General features: G+C 39.4%; 1 non-coding gene across 1 annotated transcript; it reads right to left on the bottom strand.

The window, feature by feature from the left end:
* Positions 1-614: 614 nt before the first annotated feature.
* SODALDRAFT_t212 lies at positions 615-686 on the bottom strand. Its single transcript has one exon. It is a non-coding gene; the product is annotated as a tRNA-Thr (tRNA).
* Positions 687-20,543: the final 19,857 nt, after the last annotated feature.

Below are 20,543 nucleotides of genomic sequence, written 5' to 3'. Positions count from 1 at the left end.
CCCCCCGAGGTACGATATAGCGCGGAACCGATAAGAGACTAAAAGGGGATTACCGCGCCCCCTGGAACCGAGAGTAGCTAAGATTAAGGCAGAAATTTAGGTCTTATTAGCAAATAGGAACACGATCAAATAGGTCGTGGAGCTTGTAAAGTAACTAATTATAATACGTAGTACCCGTAAGAATACCGGTACGCTACCGCTAGTATACCTATATATATCTATCCGCAATTTTTTTCTTAATTCAATACGTGCATACAGCCCTAAAGCTATGGCACGAGTCTATTAAGGAGACTAAGCCTATAACGAGTATCTAGTTATTTACATAACTTATATATAAAAGTAAAGAATATACGAAGCAGAATTATCAGTCCGGGACTTGTCCTTAAGTGGTGGTACGCGCTCCCCGTAGTTCCCTAGGCTCCAGGGCTCGATCGCAGTAGTACGTATATAGATGCGCTTAATTACGCGTGATAGGGTACGTACTAGAGGCAGTATGGTTCTAATTATCAGCGCGTAAGCTGATAAATATCTCCCCGAACGGGCGGGGACCCCTGTGACGTGCAGGAGCTCCGGGTAGGTCGCGCGCGATTTTTTTTAAAAAAATCGCGCACGATTAAGGGGAGTAGGATTCGAACCCACGGCCTTGCGCGGCCACTAGGCGTATCTACCACCTACGCTATCCCCCTATCTATCCGCTATATTATCTAAGAGAAACTCCGAAAAGGAATAAGTAGTATAAAAAAGACTTAGGCTAATATTATAGCCCGAGTACCTATAATAGCGCCGCCGCGGGACCCCGCCCCACTTAAAGTAATCCCTGCTAGGTATCACCGGGAATTAATAGGCTGCTAAGGAACCCTCACTAAAGACTAGCCCCTTAGAGCCAGGACCCTAAAGGAAATTATTTAAGCTAAAACGCTATACCTACCCGATATAACGCTATAGCGGTATAGAAGCTACTTAGCGGAGATATCTGTCATACTTTTACCGAAGGGGTATAGTAGTAGGCTACCTACGAGGAATAATAGATTAAGAAGGCCTTTAGTAAAAGAGCTACCCTAGCCGTATAAACCTACCCTATACTTATTAAGGCTATCCCCCGGGAGGTCCTTAACACCTTATCCGAGGAGGACTTACTAGTATCCTTATAAGATATAAACTCTAAGGCTAAAATCCTCCGAGTATAATAATAAGTACCCTGCCGCGGTATTAGTAGGGTAGCGCTTCTCCTTATCGAATCGGCTTTACTAGAAAGGGCAGTAAGCCTTATCCGGAATACCCTCCTCTTGGAAGGGGGTAGCTATATCTATAAACTATATAATCCTAACCTTAGCCCCCTAAGGTGCTATAAATATCTATACTTCGGCTATAAGGCTAACGGCTACCCTATGGTAAAGAGAGTATACTATTACTACGCTAAGCCCCAATCGGCGTATATATAAGGCCTAGGTTACTATAACGCTTCGGCGCCTAGCCGCTCCCGCCGCTATACTACCTATACCGAAGACTATAATACCTTTAACGACTTATACCGACTACTAAGGAAAAAGGCCGAAAAGACTCGCGAAGCATATAAGTACTAAGCTAGGGATTTTAATATTACCCGCTAGACTAAAGCGGTATACCTATAATAGGCGTAGATCTTCCCCCCGATTATTATCGCCTAGGACTAGGACCGGCCCCTTTATAAGGGCTATAAACGCCCCCCGAAAAGGATTAAATGATAGGAGGGCTCCCCGATACCGGGCCTAATAAGCGCCTATATAGTCCCCCGCGGGGCTAGTAAGGTACCGTAATAGGAGCTATAGAGCTAGAACTAGACTCCGGTTATACCGGGTATATTATGTTAACCCCCCCCCCCCTCTTAATTAATAAGAATCTATATCTTTTCGTGGAATATAGGGAGGAGTTAAGCGCGGCGGGAGCTCCTATTTCGGTACCGCGCCGAGTATAACGTGATAGTAATCCAGGAATCCGCCCTTAACCCCTTTATAAAAAGCCCTGCCTACCCCTCCTAAGGGGTATACCGGCTAATCTAAGGAGGAGGCTACGCCCTTTTATATAAATATAAAAGATACCCGCTATATATATAGACGTGGCGGGCCTACCGCAATACCTACGCGGTTATATTTAAAACTAGAGATAATGCCCTTATAATCTGGTTAATCTACGTATAGAACTACTAGTTAGCTAGGACCCCGTAGAATATACCCCTATAAGATATATTCGATATAGTACTACTACGGGGCCACTATATCCTTATAGGGGACTTTAACCTATACTACCCCTTATAGTTATAGCTACCGCGTTATTACCCCCGAGCCGATACCCCATTTACCCTTACGACCCGGTAGAACTTAGACTTGATAACCCCCCCCCGGAACTACTATATAGCACCGCCCGGGCCGGTATACTAGTATTATCGACCTTATATAGGCGATATAGGGGCTCCGCTATGATTTCGGCGGCCCCGATAAGACCGTTATCGGGTCGGACTACTACTTATAGACGGCCTCAATCTATATAGAGATAAATACCGTGCTAAGCACCGCGATTATACTACCGCGGGACCTAGGCGGGCCCTACTAGGTCTAGAAAGACTTTAACACCTTATAGGTCCCTTAGCTCGCCGCTACGTAACTATAGTAGACTAGCCCCTTTATAATACTAGAATATATCGACTTAGTACTAGATAACCTAATCGGGGACCTTATAACCCTAGCCGATAAGGCTATACCGTATCGCCGCGAGGGCACCTTTAAACGCCTACCTATCCCTTAGTAGAACACGGAGCTAACCGCTCTTACCTAGGATTATAACTGGATAAAGACGTAGTGGCACCAGATCGTCAAGACAAAGACCAGATAAAGAGGTCAGTCTAGAAAAACCACGATATATAACCAAAACATAACCAATACCGCTATAACCTTTAGCGAAGAAGTAGATCGGTAGTTACTATTCTGATTAGGGTAACGTAAGTTAAACTGGAAAGATATCTTAAACGCGGAATAAGTAATTATAAAAGAGGATTATAATTTAATAATAATCCGTCGATAGGGATATCCTAAGCCTATCCTTAATATATATATAGGTTGTAGATCCAGCGGCCTGAAAAGGGGGGGTTATATAACCGTCTACCGAAACCACTCTAACGCTGTATCTACGCGGTTATAATTCGGCCGTACTTATCTTGTTTACGCCCTCGCAGCGTAGATAACTCCCGAAAATAAGCAGATACAGGTAAATAAACTAAGTAAAGAGCTATTATACTCCCTTATTTCTCTAATCACCCCGTCCTCCACGTATACCTAGTTAGGGATCCTCTGTTAAAGGTATCCTCGTATAGAGTGGCATAATAGTGATTAACTGATACGTCCTAAGTGAATAGTGGTTTATCTATAGGTAAGGGGTCTTAGAATGCTTAGATTATTCGTTGCCCGCCTTAAGAAAAAGGTCCCTAAGTCGCTCCTTTTATAGCTATCCGGGGTCTAACTAGAATCCTCCTATCTATCCCCGCCTAACTCCTTTCATATAAGACTATTACACCTAATATCTTAACCTTTATCCTCCTGGTAAGTCCTAGTAGTCCTATCTCTGACTTCCTATAGCCTGATATCTAGGAATCTAGATATAGCCTCGGCCCTTTTAGGTCGTGGTAATATCCCTCGTAAATACTATCCCTTAGCTATATAATAGCGAGACTATAGCGACAACCTATTAATTCTAGGTATACCTGCTATTAAATAGACCCTTCTAGATTATAGATATAAGTCTCGTGGATACTATCCCTTAGCTATATAATAGCGAGACTATAGCGACGACCTATTAATTCTAGGTATACCTGCTATTAGATAGGCCTTTCTGGATTATAGATATGAGTCTCGTGGATACTATCCCTTAGCTATACTATTAAGATAGTGCCGTATTAATAACCGGTTAGTCCGTGATATATCTGCTATTATTAACCCGATAAGCTAAGTATATCTTATCGTCCCTTACTTAGTATATCTATAATATAATACTCCTCCGTAAAGCGCCTATCCTTAGGCGGCTATTAAACGAAGGGGTAATCTAGTAACTATAGTAGGCTATATAGTATTTAGTTAATAAGTGATTTATTCACGAATAATAGTATTCCCTTAAAGATAAGAACCTATCGTGGGTTAGTAATTATCCCGTTATAAAGCACCTTAAAGGTATTTAGTTTAAAATCCTTTATTAATTTATTCTCTTAACTAAGAGTATTATTTATATCTTAAAGAGTTATAGGGCTTTATTAGTTAGATAGTATATAAATAACAGCCTTTTAGTAACTATCGTATAGGTGGTTAATACCTTAGCCCCCTTTATTCTATAAATATAGTAACTCGGGGAGGTAAATACTCTTATCTATTACTTAATAAGATAAAATAGAAGACACGGCGGCCTTATAGGCCATAGATATTATTCTATACCTTCTAAAATCTCATAATCCTCTTCCTATTCTTCTTAAGCTATTATAATAACCTTAGTTTCTAGGTTATAGCAGGTAAGTTAAATCCCGGCTATAACGCTATTAATCTTCTATCGCTTCGAACGTCGACGAAGATTAGGGTCCTTACGTTTTTTAGTTATAAACTCGGCGTTATATCTATCGTTAATAGTTAGATATTAGCTAATAGCCGTTAGGGATACCCTTAGTTAACTAATTCTCTTTTTATAATAATATAATTCCTCCTATAAGGCCTTTTTTACCTTCTCTACGGTCTTATCTTCGTCGGGAGACTAATAATTTAATAGCTCGCCGTTAATTCGTTAATATACCTCCTAAAACGGCTTTAAAGAATATCGCCGCTATTAGCGCTAGTAGTAGTGCCCCCGCTACGGGTAGTAAGCGAAAGGCTAGGGGTGCTACTAAAAGGGCCCCTAAGTGCGCGAAGACTACCGGCGGTGGTGCTACTATTAGCGGTAGTAGTGGTAATAGTGTAACGTTATCGCCCGCTAGTTCCTTGGGAACTAATAATAACTCTACCACTTCCGTTCTTACCGCCCCTAAGATAGTTTTAACGCCTATTCCGCCTATAGCTCCCCCTATTACGCCTCCGACCGCTCCTCCTACTACTCTATTAACGCCTAGTAGTCCGATAACTACTCCTTAGCCTATTATTCGCGGAGATATAAAGGAGATATATTATAGCGGTCCCCTACGGGAACTATATAACCGTTACGCCCGCTATTAGTGGACTAAGACTAATTTCACCGTTACCCCCGTTATTTTCCGCTTATACCTCTTTACCGAAAGTAAGTTAACCCTTTAGTAGTTCTTTAGCGAGCAATAGCTAATATAGCTATATTCGTAGAACGATCCGCTAAATATAATTACTGCTAAATATAAGGTAGTAAGCCTTATAATAAGGTAAGTCCTATACCCCTTCCCTGCTATAACCGCTCCGCGGCCGACTAATAAGTTATAGTTACCTATTAATACTCGTAAATTAGCTTAATTAATACAGAATAATATTATAAGAGTTTTTAATAAAAACCGTAGTTTTATACTAAGTGAACGGCGGTTATTAACGGAAGCCCGGGCTCGGCTTAGGGTACTCGTGTCCACTAAAGCGAGGCCCGTAATTAAATCTCCCGAGCTAAGCGGTTAGTTCGCCGGTAGCGCGAGGTTAAAGCTGACTCGTAACTAGAAGCTTCCAAGGATCGTAACCATATCTTAGGCCGCCTTATAGTGGCTATGGAACAACACGTTTTAGAAAGTCGTACGACGAATAGTTTATTACGAGAATACCTATCCTTCTCGTAAGGTAGATCGATCCACGACGTGTATATCCGCTCCTCTATCGAGGATAGCCGTGGTATAGACCTACCGCCCGCCTTACCTTAACGCTATAAGAGCTTTAATTAGCCTATAGCCCGAGGGCTTAGTATAAGGCGGGGCGTTTTCCTATTACTACGACTAGTTATTAAATTAGGTGTGACTAATATTCGACCGCGCGCCGGCCACGGGTTATCGGTTTAGGTTCGAGCTAGAGGTATTAGAACCGCTATTATTATGCTTTAATCTCGGGTAATTATTATGAAGATATCCCTTTTAATGATAGTAGTAGCACTCTATATCTACTAAACTGCGTCTTTTTAGTTAATTCAGGGTCGTCTCTTATCTAGCGGAGGTCTCCGGATCTTCCGGGGACGGGCTTCTCTTTGAACTACCACCGGCTTAGTTTATAGCTGCCGAGCGGTTAGACCGCCGTGATTACGGAGCCGATACCTTATCCTTATCTTCTACCGTGTCTTTATTCCGAAGTATCTTAGCCTTCTATACTATCGAATAAAGTTCGGCGTAAGTTTTAGGTAGTCCTTTAGCGATTATATAGTCGCGAATGGGCCATTATAGCTTAACGATTATAAGCTATATACGCTAGTTATCTTTAATAGGTATAAGGATCTTATTAAAGAATCGATTAATCCGGTTAAGAAAGTGGTTATATTTCTCCCTATCTCGTTACTTAGTAGAGTCACTAAATAGTTAGTCCGCGGCGGTTATCGTACGGGTATTATCGTTAACGATCTACCCTAAAAGGAAATTCTTTATTTCCTGCTAAGTCGCTATAATAGCTCTAGGCATAGTAATTAACCGTTATTAGGAATGCTACCGCGACCTAATAGCCTAAGGAAGAGCGTTATTAGCGAAATAGACTTTCGTCTTATCGCTCTAAAAATTACTAAAATTAAGGTAAAAATATTCTTCTAAGTCCTTAATAAACGTTTTATACTAATCCCACGATTAGATATCCTATTTAGTGATAGGGTAGTCTATCTTAGCCTAGTCGTTACGGGTTAGCTATTAGGTATCCGGGGTTTATAGTATATCCGCGGTATTACTACTATCTCGTAAAGCTTAGAGGTATCCGGCTAGGTAGTATCGCTCCTAGTCTAACCTAAAAGCTTCGACCTATTCTCGTAACTATACCACTATTAAATAGCTAACGCTTATAGTAGCATTAGGGGGGCGACCTCTAGTATCCGATACCGGTTAGGCGGGTCTATTTACCGATAGTCCTTAATAAGGCGGAGCCTATAGCTATACGTCTATAGCTAGTCGGTAGTTATCTCCGCGGTAAAGGACTATAAGGTTAGCTTAAAAGAGATAAGTATTATAGGTAGGGTCCGCTCTATAGCGCTTAGGGCCCTAGTTCCTAGAGCGGCACCGATAAGTGCCTTAGTACTATAACCTGCGGGGAGTTAAGGGTTAGCTATCTATTAGGCTATTTAAGGTATATTACCTTACTTAGCGCGTAGCCTATTCTGCTCTTACCGCTACGGCTAAGGATTTACCTTATTATTACGGCTAGACTCGGTATCTCCTATCTCGAACTCGGGGAGTAGTTAGTACAGTAACGATATACCGAGAATAACTAATTAGTTCTCCGCTTAGGTAGGTAGGGCAGAAACTTTATACCGGTCTATATACCTAGGTAAGGTAGAGAATGAATAAAATATTAAAGGTATCCTTATATAGAGTAGTATAATAGTGATTAACCGATACGTCGTAAGTGAATAGTAGTTCGTCTATAAGTAAGGGGTCTTAGAATACTTAGATTATTCGTTACCCGCCTTAAAAAAGAGGTCCCTAAGGCGCTCCTTTTATAGCTATCTAGGGTCTAACTAGAATCCTCCTATCTATCCCCGCCTAACTCCCTTAATATAAGACTATTATACCTGATATCTTAACCTTTATCCTTCTATTAACTCCTAGTAGTCCTACCTCTAACTTCCTATAGCTTGATATCTAGGAATCTAGATATAGCCTCGGCTCTTTTAGGTCGTGGTGATATCCCTCGTAAATACTATCCCTTAGCTATATAATAGCGAGACTATAGGGATAACCTATTAATTCTAGGTATACCTGCTACTAGATAGGCCCTTCTAGATCGTGGATATAAGTCTCGTGGAAATTGTCCCTTAGATATATAATAGCGATACTACGGTAACGACCTATTAATTCCAGGTATATCTACTACTAGTAGGCAGGCCCTTTTAGGTCGTGGATATAAGTCTCGTGGATACTATCGCTTAACTGTATAATAGCGAGACTATAGGGACGACCTATTAATTCTAGGTATACCTGCTATTAGATAGGCCTTTCCAGATCGTGAATATACGTCTCGTGGATACTATCACTTAGCTATATAATAGCGAGACTATAGCGATAACCTATTGATTCTAGGTATGCCTACTATTAGACAGGCCCTTCCAGATCGTGGATATAAGTCTCGTGGATACTATCCCTTAACTATACTATTAAGATAGTGCCGTATTAATAACCGGTTAGTCCGTGATATATCTCCTGTTATTAACCCGATAAGCTAAGTATATCTTATCGTCGCTTACTTAGTATATCCGTGATATCCTCTTAATTCCTATTCCTCTGTATATACCGTCCCTTTACTATCTTTACCAGCTATTTTCCTTAAGACGTCACTTATCTATTCCTCTATATATGCCTTTACTTATGCTTTTGTAAGGTTCTTCCTCCGACTATATAGTTAGGCTTATCGGCCTTCTTAGCCTCTTAATTAGTAGTAGCCTTATCCGCTTCTTACTTAATCCCCGCGTTATAACGAAGCTATCCTTCCTAAGGTATAGCCCGAGGCGGCGGTAGATATAACGCGTTATTAGCCACTACGTCACGGAGGCCTGCTCGGTATAGGTTATTAAAGGACTTAATCTATTCTTCCTTAGTATATAGGCTTAGCCTAATAGGACTAATGCGCTTAGCTAAAGGCCGCGTATCTATGAGTCTATAGTATAGAAGGTAATAAGATATCTTAGTGCCCTTAGCCTAATACTTCGCCTCCTTTTCCTATTTATCTTAGATATTATAACTCCTCTCCTTCGAAACGATAGAGGGCTTAGGCGCCGTCTTAGGAGTTTTAGGCGTCTTAGGTATCTTCGGGGGCGCGTTTTCTTAATAGCCGGTAATATCTGCTTCACGGCTTTCTTACCCTTAGGGGTTTAAAGCTCGAGACTGCTAAGACCTACGTTCTCGACGTGGCTACTACTATTAGATAACACTAGGGGTTCCTAGAAACTCTAGCGTAGCGTGCTAGTAAGGTTTATAATCTCAGGATTAAGGGAACCAGTAAGATTAATAGACTTCTCCTCGGCCTTAGGTATCTTAGGAGTCTTAGGACCCTTAGACGGGTTAACCGGTATCCACTTCTTAGTCTTATTAATAGGCTAGAATCTAGTCGTCTTAGGGATTTCGGGAGGCGGCGTTATAGGCTTTATAGCTAACTCTGTGTAGCGGCCGAAGCCAAAGAGCTTACTAATATAAATTACTTAGCCTTTCTTAATATACCGAGTACATTCCCCTATATTATTCCCGTGATAGCGGCCTTAAGCGAACCTATAAACTTTAAAGCTCTGAGGGAATAAATATCCCTCTTAGGCTAAAGCTCTAATCCATTCTATAATAAAAGAACTATAGGAGTGACTATTCTATTATATAGGGCCGGGGACGATATAGAATTTCTTAGCTATACTATTAACTGCTTCTTTAGGGGCCCCGATAAAGATTAACTATAGTATCGTAAGGCGGGCGACCTTAAGGAGGCGTTATTTACCTTTACCGTTAGACTATATATTATTATACCTATATATAATCTAAGTCTCCTGATCGATAATTAGACTAACGAAATAGTTACCGTTAACGTGGTAGATTATAGAGATAAAGCGGCTGGTTTTAGTATATTACCGCGCTTTATCGGCGAGAGTTATAAACTCTGCCTTACCCTTAGTATCTACTCCTTAGCTCGGGATTTTATTAAGGAATACTATAAGTCTAGAATATCCTTACCTACGGCTAATCACCGCACTTACTACCTCTTCTATAGCGCTCTTCCCTTACTACCTATCGGCTTTAATATCTTTACGTGGCCGGTAGGCTAATATTAAGATAGAACGGACTTTAAGGTACTGCTCACTATAGGAGATAATTAAAGGGGACTATAATACGGCTAGCCCTATAATCTCTGCGTTTAGTCCGTTACTCTTATTCTTATCCAGGAGGCTCTAAACTATCTACTAACCGTCCTTTAAGATAGCTCTAAACCTAGTATAAGGGGTATTATTATCTACGGCCTTAAAGAGGCGGTACAGTAAACCACTCGCAGGGAATACCTACCTGCGTTTCTTAGGATTATACTCCTTACGGGGCCTAGTGCTTAGTTTGATAGCGGTCCGTCCCTCAGGCTAAACGCCCTTATTTAGGTCTAAACCCTTAGGGGCTATAGCCTAGTAATCCACTAAGTTATTAGCGGCTATAGCGTTAGTCCTTACGGGTTCTGGCGTCTACGGTTACTTATATTACCCTGATTAGGGTCTTCGGCGAAGGTTCCTCGTGAAAAAAAAGGAAAAAGGGGAGGAGAGAGAGCTATTAAGAAAACTTAGAGGGATAAAAATAAAATAAGGGGGGGGGAATATAATAAGGAAGAACGGGTAAATCTAAGTCTATAAGGATATATCGAAGGGAAAGATCAGGATTAAGGCTAAAAAGGGTTCTATTTATCCTCCGAGGACCTTTTCTAAAGGCTCTTTCCTTTAAGCAGGAGTCCTTAACTTATAATTATAGCTTAAACGGTCTTTTAGTCGTTAAAGGAGGTTATTTCCTAAATCGTGATAAAGATAGTCTTTATAAGTCGGAAAGAAGGTGCTAAATTAGGAAATCGACGTTAAAAACGCCTACTATAATTAGCTAACTGGCTTCGGCGCTTACTATAATTAGCTGGCACATATCGGATAAGGCTTCTTATTTATTATTAGATAGTAGGCGGAGTCGTGATTCTATAATAAAGGAAAATAAAAGGAGGTAACTATAAATAGCTATAAAGGCAGGTCGAATAGTTATAATTACTTTATTAGAGACGCCTCCCCTAACTTATAAAAGCTATAAGCCGCTTAGTTAACGTCTTTACTTATCGGTCTCTTAAATATAAAAGACGCAGGATCCCCGGCTCCTTATTCCTCTTCTTTTAAGTAAATTTACCACTTCTTTAGATATGTTACCGATAGCACTATAACTTCTTAACTCCTTAACTTCTTAAATATACACTATAGCCTCCAAGTATATAATCAGAGTATTAAACGAGGCGGAGCCGTATAAATATAAGAAGGCCGTCGGTAAGTAAGAGTCCGTTAAGCCTATTTTGTGGTTTTAGCCTAAGACGCGTCTAATAAAAGGCACTTCTAATAGGTATAATATTTAGGTAACGCCTATAGATATAACTATAAGTTTTCCTTCCCTATTTCTCGTGGTTACCCTATTTAGGGGATACTAACTTCGGTGCTAAGATTAATACTTATATCGGTTAGTTTAAGGTAGCTAATAAGGGTAGCGTTTTATACGTTAAGCTCGATTTTCTGCCTTCGGTTATCGATTAAGATATTCGGCTTATTATTATAGGCCGGTTTTAGGATACCTTATTAAATATTACTAATCGGGATATAGAGTAGGCTTTATTCCGGGAGATACGCGACTTCTTTAAAACGCCTTTATTCCGTCGTCGTATCTTTATAGCTAAGGACCTTATAAGTCCCTAAAGCGAATATATTATAAAGATCATTATAAGGCCTTACGCCGCTAGGGTATTTATCGTGCAGGTATATAGCGTAGTTAATAAGGTGCCCTGCTTATACTACGAAGAACGCTGGATAGCTATAATAGATCGGGTTAATAATAAGAATACGTACCTATTCTATACGTGCGTCTCCCTGCCGTAGAATCCACGCTTCCCCGACTACGCTAACTATTTATTCTATAAGTCTACTTACACATTCCGGGATAAGGGCCTTTATAAAGAGTTCTAGTGGGCTAAATATAAGATTAGCTAGCCCGATAATAACTACCCCGGCTTTAAGTATTATAATCCTTTTTCTAAGGATAATTTAGTACTACTATAGTCTTTTTATAATAATAGATAACGCCCGATTTACTCTCTTCGGACTAGCGTTTTCCTAGTTAATATAACCGTTATAGGCTATAAGATTACTCACTAGATATACTAGGCTTATAGTAATAAGACTCTTAAAGCTTATAAGAGCTTACTTAGTCTTATCCTAATACTCTTAGCTCGATATAGGAAGGAGGTGGATAGGTATTATAATATTATCCGTAAGGCTAAGGAGGTACCTAACCGGGAGGAAATAGTTATCTAGTAGACTATTCCGCTCCCTAAGGGGGCTTATATCTAGCGCCGGGTCTCTAAGAGGTACGGCCCTAAGGAAGGTGACTATAAAAGCGACCCTACAACTAAGTAGCTTACTTAATAGGGTGCGTTACTAATAGGGTGCGTTATAGTTAGGGGAACGGGTAGTAGGAAAGGGTGCGTGGTTTACTAGGTAGTTTATAGGGAAGGGAATTAGATAGTTAATTAACTAAATAATATAACTCTAATAGATAAACGGGATTTCTAAGAAGAGATATTCTCTAATAACCAGGGTATTACTCTTTTCGCGAGAACTTCGTGATAGGTCTAATTAGGGGAATAAGTAATAAGGTTAGGGGGAAAAAGGTATAAAAGGAGGTCTTCTTCGTGGCTTATCTTCATCTCTTTTCCTTCTCTTTATAATAATCGGTTTTCTACTCTATATAAGTAGACTCTATAGGCCTATCTACCGATAAAGCCCTTATAAGAAGAATAAGATTTATAGGTAGCGGCCGGTAATCGCTTAATTAAGCTAACGAAGCTAGGGAATCCCCGGATTTTCCGGTTTTTATGATTATTATCGCTATCGTCGTCGTGATATTATATTTTTCTTTTTCAGGGGTTTTTCTAGCGGGGCTCTTAACGCCGTTAACTTAGTGTCTTGAACTTACTCTTCTGGAAATAGATATAGTATTAGTCTTTTCTTTTAGGACGAGGAACTTACGTATAGTAGGTTTAAGGGTAATATATAGTGGTTAGGGGAATAAGGGTATAATATTAGTAATAGGGAGAGCGATTAGTAATAAAGATCAGGAAAAGGGGTTTAAGTAGTAGAAAGGAGAGGGCTCTTATACTTTTAAAATCAGGCTATTAAGATTAACGTAATAACTTAATAAGTTACTAGTACTAGGGTTAGTAAAGGAGGGATTTACAGTTTACGGCTTATAGCCTTTAACAGTATGTCTCTTAATTATATTATACCCTTAGTAACTGTCCTTATACTAGTTATTCCCGACTATAACTCCCTTCCGTAGAATAGGTAGCTTATATTAAACTAGGTCTAATTTAGCTTAGGTCCGATAAATTATACGGTGATTAGGGGAATAGAAGTAAAGAATTCGGGATTATAATAAAAGAAACCTATAGAGAGTATATAGTAGTAGATCTCGGTAACGTCCACGTAGTTAGGCTTACTTATAAATATAATAGATAATAAATATAGGGACAAGTCTTCTAATCGGGGAAATAAGTCCGGATAGGTTTATAGTGCTTTTAATCAGGGTAATAAAGGAAAAGGTTTAAAAAAGAAATAGACTAGGGTAGTGGTTAGGAAGATTATTTATAGGTTTATACCCTTTATACCGGCGTATATCGCGACTTTAGGTAGATAAAAGATTTAGCTTTATTTACCCTCGGCCCTAACACTATACGCTAGCCTCCTAGCGAGTATAGGCTTTAAAAATAAAGGGAATTAAGGAAAGTAATAATAAGAAATAGAATCTAGCTTATTAGTATAATCCTTATACTCACTTAGGTTAAAATCTAGGCGTTATAGACTCTACACCTTAACGGTAATAAACTCCCTTACCTTTTTTAACTCTTCCTCTAGCTTCTTATAATACTCCCCTAATAACTCTCTTAGTCTCTCGGAGCGGCATAAAAGTCCGTTAATAGTATAATCAGAGGAATTAATATTATCCTCGGCCCTAGTATCTTCTTTAGGGTCCTCGCCAGGTAGAAGGGGTCCTTCGGTGACTTCTTCGGTAATAGTCCCTCCTCGAGTAGGGTATATAATCTTAAGCTTCTCGCTATAGTCTTATTTAAATATAGTCTAGTCCTTAGGCTCTTTGTACCTATTATCGTTTTAGATAAACTTCTTTAGGCGGTTAGCGGTAAAAGTAATCCCTTTTAGTTCTTCTCTAGTAAGAGTCTTAAGGATAAAGGACTTATTATCGTAATTAGCCTTCCGGATACGATATAGGCTATTCTATTAGTAGTTAAGCTTAGCCTTACGGCTTATATCCATAGCTTTCTTAGCATCGTGAACTAGTATAAGATCCTTAACTTATAGCCTTTACTTATTGGGTACCCGGGCACGGCTAGCGTTAATGTAGGCTATCCATCGCCCTTATTATTTAGTAATTATAGTAATAATAGCACGTTAATCGGTATTAAGCTAGGTAAAAGCCCTTAACCGAAGCATTATCTTATCCCTAGGAGTTTTAACGCGGCCCTAGTCTAGTACTCTCTAGGTTAGGTAGGTCGTTTTAATTAGGGTAATAGCCTTATAGCCGTGTAGAAAGAAAAAAGGGGTATAGCCAGTAAAAGCTCTTACCGGTATACGGTTAATAAAAAGGACTATTAGGAGGATCTTATAAAGGGCTTTAGGGTAAAACTTTAACTAGATAGATAAAGCGTAGGTAATAGCCTTATACCTAACCTTATTAAGATTATTAGCGCGGGGGTAATAGGCCGAGGCGAGCTTTCGCGTAGTCCTATACTAACGGTTTAGCTTAATTATATAACCCTTATTCTCGGGGCCTTTATTTATAAAGAGGATTATATAAAGCCTATTCCTATAGATTATATTTTCCTATAAAAATAAGATAATAGCCTTAGACGTATTCTTCTTTAGTAGTCGAGCCTTAACCTAACCTATAAATATATAGCGGGCCTTTATAAGATACTACCCTTAGAGATATTAAACGTTTAGGCTAACCTAGGTAAAAGAGAGGGCGTTTTCGGGCAGGCTTATTAAGATTAGGGGATGCTCCTAAGAACGGCTACGGCGGGCCTAGTATTCGGAATAGGACTTAATAAACCTTTACACGCTCTTATAGATACTATCCTAGAAGTAGTTAGCCGTAAGGCGATAGTATATACCTAGCCTTCCTCGGTATCCGGATTAATCGTAGGCTCTCCTAATTAGGTTAACCTTGGTATTCTTATCGTTAATCTAGCGTTTAGGGGTCGAATCGGCCTTAGTTACTCGGGTCTATAGTAGTCTATCCTTAAGGAATATATAGGTAGCCATATCTTTAACTCTACGGGCTTCCTTAGGATTTATTCCTCTAAGCACGCGAAAGGTTATTAAAAAGGTACCTACTTATTAGGAAAACTGACTTTAGGTAAAGTCCTTATTAAGGATATTATTAGCCAGGGCAGAGTCGTTAAACTACTTCTCGGTTTCTATAAGGAAGATTCTATTATATACGAAGTTATATAGGTCCTTTTCGGTATCGTTATTAGTTTAATTAAAGGTATTCCGGGTATCCGGGAGACTTTATCGGCTATAGTATTCTTAGATCCTTTAATATACTTAACGTCGAAGTCGAAAAGCCGGATCTAGGCGAGCTATCGGGTAATTAGGGTATTAAGGAGATTAGTAGTAGATCCTTTTAACTAGGATAGGAGGGCTTAGGTATTAGTATTAAGGATAAAGTAAACCCTATAAAGGTAGTTATATAGGCGCTAAAGGGTTTTTAGAACTCCCCTTAGCTCTAGCTTACTAGTATTATAGACCCTCTCCGTAGGAGACTAGTAACCGCTTTCGTATTATACTATAGCTTTTATATCCTTAACGTACTATCCGAGGAGTCTACTCTATCTATTTATACTAGCGTCGAGGATAATATAGATAACTCCTACGCCTTCGCCGTACTAAATAGTAATTAGGATAGGGGTAGTAGTAAAGGCTTTCTTAAGGGCGTTTATAGCGTGTTATTAAGGCTCCTCCTACTTTAAGGTAGTATTCTTCCGTAGTAAGTCGGTTAGGGGTCTAGCGATAATAGCGAACTTATAAATCCAGACTTAGTAAAAGATAGCGAGACTAAGGAATAAGTAAACGTTAAAGACTATACTATACCTTTCCCACTCTCGGACCTTCGCGATCTTAGCCTACTTAGGGGAATAACTATTAGTACCGTAGACGTAGCCTATAATAATAGCTACTTTCTAATACTACTAGCTTTTAATACCTACGATAATACCTTTAGCTAGCTCCACGTTAAGAAGTATTTTATTAATATTAGCGATATACTCGGCTATAAAACGGCGAATTCTAGGTCTAATTAGGGTATCCTTATAGGTGGTTATCGGTCCTTTTACTATAATATCGTTAATAAAGAGTCTATAGTACTAAGGAATAAGGTCGTAAAGGATACGGGTTATAATACGTATAAACTAGGCTACTAAATTAGTGGCCCCCTAAGGAAGGGTATATATCCTAAAGAGTCTAATAATAGTCGTAAAGGTAGTTAGATCTTAAGATTCTTTATTAAGGGTAACCTGATTATAGCCGGAGAAAAGGTCTAAGAGGGATATAAGCTTATATATAGCGAAATCCTTGGAGAACTTATCGGCCCTAGGCGGTATAAAGGTATCTTAAAGGGTTATTACGTTAATCTTAGTAGCCGAGTTAATAAGCCGTATATTACCGTCCTTCTTCTTAACTAAGAACTAGGGGTTATAGTAGGCTATATAGCTCTCCTCGATTATACCTTTCTTAAGGCGGTCTTTTATTATATATATAACTATAGACTCTAGAGCTTTAGGGATAAGGATCCCCTTCGCCTGCCACGCCTTATAAGAAACCGCCTGAATCTTCTATAAAGTGGCTACCCGTTCGTTAAGGCGGCTATACTTAGTCTAGTCCTATATAATAGCTACCTCGCAGTGTACGAGGACCTTTATTAGGAGCTCCTATTCCTTATAAGTTACGTGCTTAACGGTCTTTAGGATAGTGTTAAGTCTTTCGGGTATAAGGCGCGAACGAGGTATAATTTTAGAAAACTTCGGTATAATTAGGCTAATAAACCGCTCGTCTTCTAGTTCCTAGTCTTCCTCTTTAATTTCTTTAAGGATATTCTTCTTCTAATAGGGGTCTTTATTAAGAATACTTCTATTAAATAGAATATCGTTAAGAGGGTAAACCTTAAAAGCCTTAGGCTTCTATATAGTAAAGACGCCTCCGGGATTAGGGAAATAATACGCTTCTTTAATAAAATCTTAGGACTTCTTCCTTTTAGGCTATTATAGCTTCTTTATTATAACCACGGCTATACTAATAATACTATCCTCCTTTTTCTTTAAAGCCTTAAGCGCTCTTATCTAGGAATTATCCTACGTTATCCGGTGCTTCCGAAAATATAAGACTAAAAGGCTATTAGCGTGATTAGGCTAATAGTAGTATAGAAAAGTCGAAAAAGATAAGTGGTTAGTATAAATTAGTTATTAGTATATAGTCGTAGTTATTATATAGGGAGCCTCCGCGATATACCTCTTATATCCTCGGCCCTAATTTTATAGTATCGCCCTTAAGGCTCTATGAATTCTTTACGTTAAGGGCTTTACCTCCTCCGTAAATAGGAAGGCGATTAAAGTAGTAGCGTCCTTATTATCTAAATAAAAGAAACTATTATTATCGCTCTTCTTTTTCTCCTCCTCCTTCTCCTCCGTCCTCCTCTCTTTTATCTCCTCCGCCTTTTCCGCCCCCTAATCCGGCGAACCGCTAATCCTATTATTACTCGATATTAAGGTAGCGGCCCCGGACTAACTATAAAGGACACTATCCTCCCCTTACTATCCGATACTTAGATTAATTAAATCCTCGTCCTCTCGACGCTTCTCCTCTCTAAACTTAGGCTAGCTTTATCTATAAGGGCGGTCGTCGACTAATTCCCGGATAATAATATAGGTATCCCCGTAAATAAAGTCTATATCGATCTATGGATCTTTATAGATAAAAAAGGCGTAACTATTAAGTAAGAATAGTAGACTAAGAAGTATCCCGGGCCCTACTCCCTCGATTACTATAAAATAGACTTTCCTATACTAGTTCCCGACCTAAAGATACTCTTCCAGATATCCCGTATAGTTTACCCTATCCACGTCGTTAATTCCTTTAATTATAATATTACTTTTCCCGATACGGCCTTATAACCCTAGCTTTTCTACGAGGTCTAATCGAATAGTGTTAAAGATAGCTTCTATATTAATAACTACGTAAAAACGGTCCTTTATAGGGTAGGCCTTAGCTATTCGCTTAGTTAGGCTAACACCTATCGTTATATACTTAGCGTAAATAGTAGGAGGCTTTAGTTTATTAATTATCGGAGCGGGCGTAATAGATAGGACACCGTTAAGCGTAGGGGCTATAGTCGTGGTATTCGTAAACTATATAGGGCGTTCGGGTTTAAGGGGTAAGGAGTCTATAAAAAAGGCCTCTTTAGAGGTTAAGCGGATAACTTTATAAGGCTTTACTTAACTACCGATCGACCTTAGTATCTCCTTATAGTCCGCGAGGATAGCTTTATTAATAGAGAGGAGGTAAACTATAGGAACCTTAACCTCTATCTCTAAAAGGTACTTTAGGCTCTTCTCGCGGACCTTGTATATAATAGCCTCCTAGTTAAATAAATTAAGGGTATCTTTCTAAGCTAAGGCTCGCGAGGTAGGCCGGGTAGTAGTTAAGATAGTAGCGGGTCTAGATATAGGGGCTATTAAATCAGGGGCTAGTCCGTCTTCTATATCGGCGTTATTAACTATTTCTATAACCCTTTAAGAGCTTTCCGAAGTCGATAGGGTCTATTAAATAGCCTAATTAGGGGAACTAGCTACTTTTAGCGCGGGTTTACTAGTTCTCCCGCTTCTAATAGTACGAAAAGGGTTTTACGGGTTAGTTAAAGTATATCGAGATATAAACGTAGTATATACTCTGGTAGTAATAAAATTAATAGATCCTATAACCTTAGTAACTCTCGAGGCTTAAGTGGCTTAGTTAGCCTAACTACTCTAACCGGCCTATTACTTCTATACCTACTTAACTATAGACTTAATTATAAGTCTATTAGTCTTTTTAGTCTTATAGGGGAGGGTAATAAGCTGGAAGGTCTTAATATAGAGGTTTACGAGCTCCTTTAATCAGGTATAAAGCTTAGTGGCTAGCTAATATACTATAAGGCGTCGGTATAGCTAGTACTCGTTAACCCGTAGCTCGCTCTTTAGGTAGGCTACCTAGGTACCGGTCTAATCTATTACTAAATACTCGGGGAACTACTATTTAACTAGGTTATAGGCGTTATCGTGGATTAGGATAGGGTAGTTATCTCTACGATGCCTTTCTTAGCCGTAGCCGTAGTAGCGAGCTAGTAGGGGCTAGCCGTTATTCTAAGCACCTCTCTACTATCCTAGGCGGTTATCGTGTTATTAGGTCGGGCGGTTATTATTATATCTGTTACTATAATATCTAGGGCGGGGTCCTCCGTAGTAGATCTCCTTAGTATATTAGGCGTTATTAGGCTAGTAAGCGGTATTATTAGCCTGATTAGGGGCGGCGAAGTGCACTAAAGCAGTTATCGTAGGCTAAGGGTATATATAAGGATAGTATAAAAGGCGTTCTTTAGGTTAGACTTTATAGCGAGGAGGGCTTAGACCTTTTCCGTGCCTATCCTCTTAGATAGAGCGAGCACTTAGGTAATAATACCCCTAACACCTTTAGTTCTATTATAGATAAGGGAAATAGTATACTTCTCGAGGAGGTTAGCGAGCTTATCTATATCCGATTAAGAGGCTATAGACTCCTAGACTATAGTAGGCCGCCTTAAGATCGTGGGCTAGAAAGCGGTACTATTAGGCCAATTAGACTTAGTTATACCTAGTATAATGTCCTTATCTATAGGCTTACCCTCTACTTTCTAAATATCCGTTGACTACTCGCGTAATAGGTCCGAGAGTAGCCTATAGCTTTTAACTATCTTTCTTAGATTAGTGCCTTAAATCTTAAGCTTATTAGCGATAAATATATAGATATCCCTATATATCATAGTAAGGACGATACTGTAGAGCTCGGAGTCCTTAATAAAAGTGCCTTAAACCCGCTAGGCCTTAGCTTTCTAGATAGTGATTTACTATAGTAAGTCCCTAACCTAATAAACGCTATTAATCTTATACGTCTTATATTTTACCCGAAGCTAATACACCTCGTAAGAGAAGTTAAGTTAGTAGTCAGGATCTAGATAAGAGTACTCTTTAATAAGCTTCTTGACTAGATTACACTAACCATCTTTGGCGGTTTAAACCTCTCTAACTAAGCGTTTAATAGTAGGACGAATAGCTATATCCGTGTATAAATTAACGTAGGTCATCTTATCGGCTTTACTAAGGCGGTTAAGCTTAGTATAGTTATCGTACTATTAAAAGAACGTGGAGAGGGACTTACTACTAAAGCGGGGAGCTTTAGTAGTAAGGCGATTTAGAGGTGCTTTTAACGTGGTAGTGGTAGGGGGTAGTACTCTAACAACCTCGTGGATAATACTCTCTCGGTCACGGCTTATCAGGGCCTATAGTAGC

This window comes from Sodiomyces alkalinus, assembly GCF_003711515.1.
Source record: "Sodiomyces alkalinus F11 unplaced genomic scaffold SODALscaffold_15, whole genome shotgun sequence".
In the NCBI taxonomy this organism is placed as follows: domain Eukaryota; kingdom Fungi; phylum Ascomycota; class Sordariomycetes; order Glomerellales; family Plectosphaerellaceae; genus Sodiomyces; species Sodiomyces alkalinus.
The sequence above is the reverse complement of the archived record's forward strand: the minus strand, read 5'-3'. Positions and strand labels throughout refer to the sequence as shown.